Here is a 10932-nt window from a genome sequence, read left to right as displayed (position 1 = left end):
TTGCAACATACAGGCAGCTTAAATACAGCCTGAAACTTCAACATTCAAAGAAAACTGGTTGTAATTCGTATTCCTCAAAGAACAGGTGATCTCTGCAAATAAATTCATTAGTAACAGATCACATCTCAGATGGCTTAGATTATTTTTTTAGGCCTATAAAACATTTTCCAACATACAGGCAGCTAAAACGAGCCGAAATCTTCAACATTCAAATAAAACTTGTTTTAATTCATATTCCTACATTGAAATTGTTGTTATGACTGTTGAGCATATTAGGCCTACTGTCACAATGCTGCAGACGGATATGTTGACCGGTTCGAGGAGCATGTTAAGTGTGCTTTCATTGCTGGCACCGCTAACCTTATCACACCACACTTGAACTGAGCAACGTAAAGATAAAAAAAATTAAAAAATCAATTCAAATCACACAAATTAAGAGTTATACCAATGCATAAAAGGGATCATATCTATTTAACCATAAGGAAAATTAAGGCCCCATAGCTGTGAATTTTCGCAAACTTTTCGACATGAATGACATTACAATAAAAAAAGAAAAAAAAACACTACTTGGCAACGTCACGTTGAGTCTGAGAATATGGAGATACAAAAAGAATCATGTCGCATGAGATTTGAGCCCCACTGTACATGAGGGAATTAATTCTAATCACGCCACCCAGATATACAGGACATTATTATAATTACTACATTGAATTAATACAAGTAATAGTAATGGTAGCAGTATTACTGGATTGCTGTGAGTTTGGCAAACTTATAGGAGAACATATATTTACGCATACGTACAATTGCTCAGACAGGTTATAACGGAACAGCAGTTTGCATCTGATTTCATAGTGCCAGCTTTACTTCATATAAGAACATCAAATGAGGATTCAACTTCCTATCAACGTATACTCAGCGAAGATTTTCATTTAGTAATGTTCTGGCTTTTCTCTGGTCCATTTGAAAATACTCGAGTAAGTAGCAAAACTTCGACACAACTAAAAAGGGTTATTTTTAACATAAACGTCCAACAGAAATTGTATTCTTTGTGGCAATTATTTTTCGCGCAAAATCCCGGGCAAGTATGACGAACATGTGTCAGGTTTCGTTATATCATAAATGGTCTGCGTGGTTCTCATCTTTCTCTCTCTCTCTCTCTCTCTCTCTCTCTCTCTCTCTCTCTCTCTCTCTCTCTCTCTTAATTCCTAATCCTTTCAGGCAAACCAAGGAACAAGAGAGACAGATAAGAACAGATTACCTTGATAAGCGATTGATATATTCATGTAAAACGATACATCAATCTTTTGACGCAATCAAGAGATGCCAGCGAGAGGAAGCAGTGGTCCTTTACCTTTGAGGTAATGATAGGTGAAGGAAACCAATCATGGTCGGACACCTACTCCGATTTCCCGGCGTCTTCTCGTGTTTGGATCCGCAAATTCTATTTTCGTATTGATATTTTACGCTCATAGTAGGGACAGTGGGGAGGGAATCTGGTGTATTGGTCGTTTCTGAATGAAAACATGGTTACCTTCAGAGAAAGAGAGAGAGAGAGAGAGAGAGAGAGAGGGACGAGCCTGGAGAGAGACGAGAGAGAGAGAGAGAGAGAGAGAGAGTCTGAAGCTCATTTGCACAGGTAAGAGAAACATAGAAATGAAACAAAGTTCACATCTAGTGTGACTGATTATTTGTGGACCTCTGGCCATTGGTAGCGCCTATATTTGTTCATTAATTGTCAATATTAGAAGTGAAAGAATATAAAGGTACTTGTTTGTTAGATATGCTATACTGCTTATAGATATACTAATGCGGGAGTGAGATTGCATAATTAAAAATAAGAAGTATGAAGAGTAAAAATGGTTTGATCACCCTGAAAGATATGAACGACCCCAAGGGCTAATTTGGCTCTGCTTCAAAGGGCAGAAATTACAGTAAGTTCAAGAGGAAATTTCTTTGATGCTGGTGTATGATCTGGATTTCCTCGGCCACCCAAGTCGAGAAGATGCTCTGCAATGGAGCACTTGAAAAAATCACATCTGGATCACTGCTGGTGTACTGTTACTAGATTTGGACACTTTATTTATTATTACTCTAAATTCTTTCAGTGAATTTATCAAATGAATCCTAATTGTAACATGGAAGCTACAGGTCGAAATATCATCTATCCTCCTAGGAGTACCCACTGTTATTATAAAAAAATAATCAATATTATAGTCATGTAATTCCATCTATTCAATTTTTACAACTATTTCAATGTCGCAGGATCTCGACCATTTCCTCCATTGTATGTTTTATAATGCCTCATGTCATAAAAAATATTCCATTTACCAACTAGAATCTTAGTCAGTAGTAATACATCAAAATCATTTTCATTTAATAGGCTTTGATTTTCCAGTGTCTTATTTCCCCAGACTTAATATTTATAAACTAAAATTTTATTTGCACCAGTTTAGAATCATCATCCATGATTCACATTAGACTTTCGAAATGTCTTGCTATTTACGTAACATGAACATATCTCTTACATTATAAATCTCACATTCTAATTTTTATTTCATCATGATTTTTATATCAACTGAAACTCTGACAACTGAGTCATATTTCGAAATGGAATGCCTGTCATTCCCTGCATCTGGAATATCAAAAAGTAGATAACACTTTTCTCTCGATATTCCGGACACCCGGCAAATATTCTTTACTAGCCATTATAAGCGCATGAGATCTCCCTTTGACTTTGCACACTGCACATTAACATATTGTAATAACGAGTGAGTTTCTTCATAGTTTTTTTTTCTTTTTGTATTTGCAGTGTCAACAATAACAATCTTCCCCACACAATCATATCTCTCACCGAGTCTCAAAATTCATGCATTTTGCTCATTATCTAGACTCAACATCTAGGAGATGCTTCTCATCACTGTCTTCTTGCTGGGAACCTGCGAGTCGACGCGAAAGTGAGGAGTGCGATGCTCCATTGCTTAAATAAGATTCTCCATTCATACAAACGACTTCATCTTCGCTTCATTCACCTTTACATCAATATGGTTAACATTCTGCCGTCATATATGCCTGCAGACAATTTCTTTCAAGGGTTCCATCTCACTTATTTTGAACAACATTATATTTTTCTTATTGAGCACCGCGAACGTCGCAGTTCAATTTACTTTTTCTTGGTTGTCACTCTTCATTTACCCAAAGATCAGCGAATTTCTTCCAGGTCGGCTATATAAAAATTTACATCCTGTCCAGATATGTCCTTCCCATGGTACGAATGACAAACACTCTATACGTATGTATGTATGCACTTATACAAACACACACCACCGTACATACATACATACATGCATACACCATACATAAGTACACAAACACACACGCACAAACACACACACACACATGTATATATATAGTATATATATATATATATATATATATATATATATATATATATATATATATATATATATATATGTGTGTGTGTGTGTATCTATATATATGTATGACTGGTAAAAATGTTCTGTTACAACAAAATTCCATCTAATAAAAACAAGCTCATAAAAAACTTTTTATATTTTGGCGTTTTCATGGGCCCCTTATTACACACACAGGTCACACAGACACACAGCACACACACACACACACACACACACACACACACACATATATGTATATATATATATATATATATATATATATATATATATATATATATATATATATATATATATATATATGTATATATATATATATATATATATATATATATATATATATATATATATATATATATATATATATATATAATATATATATATATATAAATATATATAATATACTATATATATATATATATATATATAATATATTATATATAATAATATTATATAATAATTATATAACAATATACATATACATAGTATATATATATTTTATTTTTACGTAATATAGCGGCCTTGAGAGAGGCTAGATACGTAAACGGAAGTAATTTAGGGATTTCAAGAGGGAGGGGTTTGCTTTAACTTACCGTAAGCTGAAAGTTATTATTAATTTCTTTAGAGGGAGGTCGCCAGAAAACTCAGCTCGTTTACTTAACAACTATTTATTTACTAAAAGGCCCGTGCTGGGCTGGAGAAAAGGTAAATGATGGCTCCGTTGAGCTGTTATAGCTGGTTTTCATACACTTGGGGTAATGCACACTTGCGGCAGAGAGACGGCACGTGACTCATGGAATCTGGAAAAGAATCCCAGATTAAACGAGATAAAAGGAAAAATGACTTCTGCTTTGATTAAGGCTGATTAATTCTCTAACATTGGGGAAGGTAAACTCGAATGGTTCACTGAGGTATGCACGAAAGCTTGGTCTTTAACAAGTCACAAAGGGGAGCACGTGGCCCCGATGAGGACAAAGGGCTTTTGATGTAGAATGGGTAAAAATGAGAATTGAAAATGAATTTTGCAAGAGTCGTATGATAGTAAAAGGTGCTGGGTTGAAGTTTACACTTTCAGACGTACCTTTATGCAATATTCAGTGTATCCTTGTAGAAGAATGCGGCCTGACCTCGGTTCAGGTCTGGGGTTCGTGTCCACCAGTACGTCGTGGGTAGCCTAAGTTTGGGAGGCTGGCCGGGTGGACCATCCGTTTTTTTTTTCTTGGACTCCCGACTGCAAGTTGAACTGAGACAGAATTCAGTTGGGTTTGCTTGGGGGTTGGAGGTCAGCTTAACCCCCACGATCAAGGCAAATCCTGGAAAACAAGCATACAGCCAGCAGAGGGGTCACCAGGAAAGAGAGCTTAAGGTATAGTTCTAAGAAGTACCAATCTGCCTACACCCTTCCCTTTTGAGATACGTCCCTACAGCTGATAAAAGACTCTTTTTCCCCCAACTGGGAACTTCCTATCTCTAGCTGGCGGGTTTTGGGTTTCCCGCGTTTACTAAAAATCAGCTGATATTCTAAAGAAATGGCTGCCGTTTTCCAAATCGAATTAATTAATTAATTGCGGGGTAGACGAACGATCTATAAACGTCACAGCTCCCCCTGTTAAGAAGGCATTCACTCCTTTCGGGCGTGAAGGTCTTGGCTTAAATAAATTGATCGTCTCGACTACCCCGTTCTCCTACTCCAACTTGAAGTTTTTTGAGCAGCGATACAGCTGACTACAATGGCCTACCTAACTTATAGGCAAAGATGCTAAGTGTACTAAACTTTAATCGTAGTGATGTAATCTAGCCTAAGTAATAACTACGGGTTGTCTGTGACGACAGTCTACTCTACCCCTAGATAAGGTTACTTGAAAATTATACTTTCTACTAACGTAATGCCCTGGTACTAAATCATTAGCCTAACCTACTCAATACAGTTAAAGGGAGACGCAATCATTCCAGAGTGTGGTACGCACAGCAGTAGTTCAGCGACGGAACTGTTAAAATACATAATGAGAGAGGTAATGATGCGTGGGGATGATGAGTGGTTAATTGACCAGGAGGGAAATGCAATGAGGTAATTATATTTAAGTGAGGGTTAGTATTACAATGGCTAGGGGTTAGAGGGTTAGTGCTACTGGGCAGAGATCAGGGATGGCTACCTTCTCTGGGTAGGTGCCAGGATCATTCTGCAAATGAATGCGACACTGTACCTCGGGCACAGGTGTCAAGGAGCATGTGGCTCTTTTGTGTTAGTAATGATTGGTTACGTCCCTTCTTCTTCTTCTTCTTATTCCTCCAGGACCTGGCTATACCAGTCCTAGGAGTAGACGGAGGCACCGACTCTGGGGAAAGGCCAGAAACGCCGGCAGGAGCAGAGGCAGTGGTAGCCTGAGGGATTGCAGGGAGAACACCCTACTTCGGTATCTGCAGCAACCGTCGTAGAGGTGGAACCTACTGCAGGGGAGGCCCTCACTCCGGCTGCTGCGACAACCGTCGTGAGGGGAAAACTCCAGGCTGACTCCTGGTCGGGCAGTTCCTGGTTTTCCAGAGGAGGTACAAAGGTAAGGTCTGCCGGAGGTTCATCCTCGGGCGACAGAGGTAAGGATGAAGAAGAAGGAACTAGTGATTGGCCATGGGCTGTGGTAAGCTCCATGCCTGTTGGAGGATCTCCTGTAGGAGGATCCTTGATAAGGTTAGGCGCCGGCGCTAGCTCGGGGCCAGGCGCAGAGGTCAAGTTCGGTGGTGGCTCTACGTCCAGGCTGGACGGAGCTTGGCACTGCTCAGTGCTGCCAAGTGGTACTGGCAGAGAGGGGGGGTTTTTTTGAGGTCGACTGGACCTGTGGCGGGTACCGGAGGTGCAATACCTCTCAGCGTGCCTTGGTTATGGGAGACAGAGGGTCCTGTCTCTTTTGGAAGGCTAAGCCAATTTGTGGAGTGCCCATATTAAGTTACAGGTTTGCCTCAACGGAAACTGTGAATGGTCAATCTCCCTCCTTGGTAACGGGGGGAGACTCGTTGGGTGGATGTACTTCCTAGAGGAAGTAGAATTTCGGTGACTCCTTGCTTTGGAGTGAATTGACATGGGGTTAGGACCCCTAGGCTTTTTGAATTGTGAGGGAGACTCATGTCTTGCCCTAGGAGGAGGTCATAACCTCCTGGGATGTAGCTTGCAACTGCAAGAGTACATTCTTTGGAGAAGTGAGGTCTGGTGACCCTCAATTGGACGGTCGGAAGGATCAGTTTAATGTGATTGATACCTTCAATGGTGATCAATCGACGTCTATCAACGTTAGCCCCTCGGGGAATTCTGTCTTCCCGTATCAGGGAGACTTGAGCGCCAGAGTCGTCGTAGGCTCTGACGTGGCTTGGCTGATAATGACTTTGGAGGGGTGCGACTGTTATAGGGCCCTTAGCTGGGGGTCCTAGTGAAGAAGGGATTGGTGACGGCCATTAGGATGGCAGGAATATGGTGGTTTGCGCACACTCCATAGTTGGCAGACATGTGACCCTTGCGGCCACAGTCTCGGCAGAACTTGTTCCAGAACCTCTTCCGTGGCACTGGATGATAAGGCCGAGATGGCCCCACAGGTTGCGAATCTGCGGAGTCACCAAGGCTGGCAGTGTGCTCTGGCACAGGTGAAGAGTCCTCTCTGGCAGTGATGTGACGTGGGGAGGTTAAGGGAACCTCCGTTGAATCACCCTCGGAAACAAGTTGGGGGTTGGGGTTAAACTGGTGGGCTTACCTCTTCCAAAAGGGAGGAGGTAGGCGGTAAAAGGGTAAGAGGCTGAGATGGTGCGGAAGAAAATTTCTATCTCGGGGCACTGGATCAGGACCAAGGCTCGCAAATCGAAAGGATGTCAGGCTGACCAGAGACGGCGGGGACTAAGAGAGACAGTGGGTGCAGGGCTGGAAGCTGGCAGAGTGGCTTGAGCTAGGATACTTGTCCTTATGGGCCTTCTCCCGCTTGATGTCGAGTTCCTTCTCCTTGAGAGCGAGCTCATGCTTTCGCTCCTCTTCCCTTGCCTTCCTTTCTGCTTCTCTGGTTGTCCCTCTGGTTTTTCTCTTAATTTCTTTTCTGCGGGCGTGCGGCAGCCTGCTGTGGCTTTATCCCACTGGTCAAGTGCTGGTCCAGTGTAACCAGCCTCCTTGCCCAGAGTTATGAGGGCTTCCGAGCTTCTCTAGCTCTCTGGCAAAGAAGTCCGGGCGGGAACAGCAGGGAAAGACATTTCCCTTAGGCTGCAGTAGAGGCTCGGATGAAAATGATAATAATGACCTAGGAAGGGTAAATTGGGATGGAATGGGAGTGCCTCTGTGGAAAAGTGCACTCACTTGGAATGGGCTTCTGCGACGTGGTGGTAAGAAAAGTCTGAAAAAGACTGGGTGTCGGTCGTTGGCACTTTTTGTGGACTGGCACCTTTATGATGAGGTGGAAAAATCGAATGAAGTGTGCGGCGCACGTCACACTTACGGGCGTTCCCAACTTGGGAGACGTTGGAATGGGCTACCTGTAGGACCAATACAGTGCACGGCACTTATGACTATAGGAGGCGTTCCTTGGGCAGCACTAGTAGTGCTGGTATTGCGGCACTTTAGGGAGGCGCCCTTCCCTTGGGATGGTCCGAAAGATCACTGATCCTCGTACACGGACATTAATGAATTGGGCGTTCCGTAAGGACGGACACGCAGGTTTGTCAGCACTTAGGGCTGGTATTGCGGCACTTCTGGGAGGCGTTCCCTTGTTGAGTGTTCCGAAGGATCACTGACCCTTGTACACGGACACACTAATTATTTGGGCGTTCCGTAAGGACGGACACGTAGGTTTAATGGCTACCTGTACAGGTGCAATGGCCCTTATGGAGGCGTTCCTTGGAGCACTAGGTATCGTTCTGGTGTGTCCCGGACACTACATGCAGTATACTTAAATATACTGAAGTGAAATGGCACTGCTCATGGCAGAGGGTAATAGTGGAGGAGAGAAAGTAAAAGGTGGGAGTACTTCAGCAGCCAGTCGATGAACAGTGTCAAGAATTAGTGGCACTGTGAAATGGTAAGACCTGACGTGCACTGGTGGTGGCCAGTCCTAAACTGGTAACGACTTCCCTGTCTGGAAGTAATGAATTTGCGGTGGCACACTGTGCGGTTTGTGCTTGCGGTACACGCAAGTCTTTTGGGATAAAAATAATGAACCAGACCACTCGGGCAACGACAGGTAATGGAAATTTTAGAAATGCTCAGTCCCTCGCTGAAGTACTCGATAAATGAAATAAATAAATGTTTGCAAACTGCAATGGACACATGCGCGTACGTATCACGCTGTGTAAATGAGACACAAGAGACTAGAATAAGGTTAATTCGGCATGCTATAATTAATGGTAAGATGTAGTACTCTTGGCTTCGTGAATACTGGGTTCTCTCTCTCTCTCTCTCTCTCTCTCTCTCTCTCCCTCTCTCTCTCTCTCTCTCTCTCGGAGTGAAAAAATGATATTATGAATGAACTCCCTTATATTTGAATTGAACTACTAATGTTCGTTTAATATGACGCAACTTGCGTTAAATTATCTACTTACGTTAACGTTTTTTGTGAAAGAATTGCTTTGATAACGTTTTATGAAAAATGATAACGCGCTCGCGGTGAACGATGTTTACGTTAATGTTAGCGGCTTGCGGCTTATGAAATGATTTGCGTTTCAATATGAAATTTACAAAGACGCGTTTTACGTTAACAATTCTTGCAAGTGACTCTACTTTTAAGGTTTACGTTAACTTTACGTAAGGACAAGTGAAAAATTACGGTAAGGATTTGAAAACGATGTTAGCAAACAATTGTAAATGAGGTTATGTTAAGTGAAATGAAATTTTCGCTCAGCGCGCGATGAGCGATGCGAGGTGAAACACGTGAGGCGAAGAAGAGCGGGTTAGCACCACGGTGTGCTAGCATTGATGGCGAATCAGCTGATTTTCTCTAAATGCGAAGGCAATTTACAACACAAATTCTACTTTCTTATTCCAGGCGAATTACGTTAATTTCTCTGGCAGGACGAATAGATACTAGTACCGAGATTGATATTATTTACGTTAAAACTTTGAGACTTACGTTACTTTGCTTAAATGGTTTAGATAATTCTGAAAGGGATAAAAACATGGCTGCCGCTGTGAGCGAAACGAAGGCTGGTTGAGACCGCGCAGGCGCGAAAATGCTCTAAGCTGAATTTAAGCTGAGAGGTAAGCGGTTACCAACACTTGGAATGAAAACTAAGTTAAAAATGGATTCCCTAACATATCACAGACAAAAGAATTGTACCCTTCTTTTGCCGTAACTATTAGTAAAACACTCCTAACTAGCTAGGCTTTCTAATACAGCAATAAACCCTGGCAAAGCACTTCCTAGTTTGATCTGGTCCTTTCTGGCATCTTATCTGCACACGTGTTTCGTGAGAGCTCCTACGAGGACAGCACAGTAACAGAGAATTCGCGGGGGGCAAATTGTTTGCTCGCCGCTAAAATAAAGCACTGGCGCGTTTCGCCGTTACAATAATAAGATTTCTACCTACGCTCTTTTGACCACTTCAACAATAAAAATACTTAAACGTACCTTAAGCTAACATTGGTTATAGAATAACATATTAATGAATGGAATACCTTACCGTGAGTCAGTGTGTCTTCTTTCCCGCTCAAGTGTGCTTGATTTACGCTTTGTAAAATAATTTACAGTTTACGTTTTACAACGGATAACGCGATTTACAAGCTTTTTTTTTGTTTTTAAGCAAGCTAGGTTCAATCCAGGCAAGATTCGCCAATTTTTACGTATATAGCGGCCTTCCTTGAGAGAGGTAGATACGTAAACGGAAGTAATTTAGGGATTTCAAGAGGGGAATTGCTTTAACTTACCGTAAGCTGAAAGTTATTATTAATTACTTTAGAGGGAAGGTCGCCAGAAAACTCAGCTCGTTACTTAACAACTATTTATTTACTAAAAGGCCCGTGCTGGGCTGGAGAAAAGGTAAATGATGGCTCCGTTGAGCTGTTCATAGCTGGTTTTCATACACTTGGGGTAATGCACACTTGCGGCAGAGAGACGGCACGTGACTCATGGAATCTGGAAAAGAATCCAGATTAACGAGATAAAAGGAAAAATGACTTCTTGCTTTGATTAAGGCTGATAATTCTCTAACATTGGGGAAGGTAAACTCGAATGGTTCACTGAGGTATGCACGAAAGCTTGGTCTTTAACAAGTCACAAAGGGAGCACGTGGCCCAATGAGGACAAAGGGCTTTTGATGTAGAAGGGGTAAAAATGAGAATTGAAAATGAATTTTGCAAGAGTCGTATGATAGTAAAAGGTGCTGGGTTGAATAAGTTTACACTTTCAGACGTACCTTTATGCAATATTCAGTGTATCCTTGTAGAAGAATGCGGCCTGACCTCGGGTCAGGTCTGGGGTTGTTCGTGTCCACCAGTACGTCGTGGGTAGGCCTAATTTAGGTGAGCTGGCCGGGTGGACTCCGT

Source organism: Macrobrachium nipponense, chromosome 2 (genome assembly GCF_015104395.2).
Source record: "Macrobrachium nipponense isolate FS-2020 chromosome 2, ASM1510439v2, whole genome shotgun sequence".
Classification (NCBI taxonomy): domain Eukaryota; kingdom Metazoa; phylum Arthropoda; class Malacostraca; order Decapoda; family Palaemonidae; genus Macrobrachium; species Macrobrachium nipponense.
The sequence above is the reverse complement of the archived record's forward strand: the minus strand, read 5'-3'. Positions refer to the sequence as shown.